At 42.8% G+C, this 1044-nt stretch overlaps 1 pseudogene; it reads left to right on the forward strand.

Moving 5' to 3' along the window:
* Positions 1-207: 207 nt before the first annotated feature.
* Positions 208-750, forward strand: LOC147432188 (uncharacterized; annotated as a pseudogene).
* The last annotated feature ends 294 nt before the right edge of the window (positions 751-1044 follow it).

Consider the following 1044-nt stretch of genomic DNA (forward strand, 5'->3'; position numbering starts at 1 on the left):
ATGAGCAACCTCCAAGAATGTGGTGAGGAGATCCTTCTTATTTGTTTATTTGTGTATATGAAGAATAAGGAATGTGTATGTACATATAGTGGACGACCGGACATCGGACATCCGGCCCCGAGCAAAGGAGCAATGCCTTTATCCCAACACTGAATGGATGTCTTCCAAGCCTCATAGGTGGGCATTCTCCTGTCCAACCAAATAGGAATGCAAACTCCTTCAGATCCATGCTTGAAGTACACAGATGGTCCAGATTTGGATTGTGTGGATTCCCACATGCCCGAGTTCATGTTGGCCCTCACTTGCAATGATCTACGTTCACACCTCCAATGGATTCCCAACATTGAGAGTGCCAACAAGTAGAGCTATGTTGTCTCTTTCCCTATCCTCTGTGATCTCAACCATGCCATCACTACCTAGCTGGGCATGACCCCCATGAGTTTTTTAGGTGTGTCTCTTGTTGCACGTGTGGTCCTCATTGTAGGCCTTGAAAAGAAGCTCAAGGCTTCCATTTTCTACCTTGCCTCCAGAGGTAGGAACATTGTAGAGATCCTTCAAGTAATTGGCTCTCTGTAGCTAACTACCTATCACATGGCTACTCTTGTCGACTGGAAGCATGGCAATCCCTGTATGGTCTTGCCCAATTTCTTTGATGATGAGGCCAGAAAGAAGTCCTCCAAGGGATTTGAAACCATTGTAGTGCCATCGGGGAAATGCTACCTTTGCGTTACTCTTCAACCTGATCTTTAAATGAATTTTGCAATCTAGGAAATTACTCACTCACGAGGAATCGATTGTCAAAATTGATTATGGGTATCCGTGCTTTTGATAAAAGATGAGGTAGACTTTACGAACCAATGAACGAATACCCGTCATGGTTTCCATTACATATGGACCAAGTGGACCTATCCAAAAGAGTTTTGTTCTATGTTTTATTGAGGTCATGTTATGTATTTTCATGTATAGGTTGTTGTGATATTTTAGATGGTCCCTGCTTGTATGCATTTCCAATTATAGATACAGCATGCAAAAGCCTAAAGACTA

Source organism: Adiantum capillus-veneris, chromosome 20 (genome assembly GCF_014529385.1).
Source record: "Adiantum capillus-veneris isolate H3 chromosome 20, ASM1452938v2, whole genome shotgun sequence".
In the NCBI taxonomy this organism is placed as follows: Eukaryota; Viridiplantae; Streptophyta; class Polypodiopsida; order Polypodiales; family Pteridaceae; genus Adiantum; species Adiantum capillus-veneris.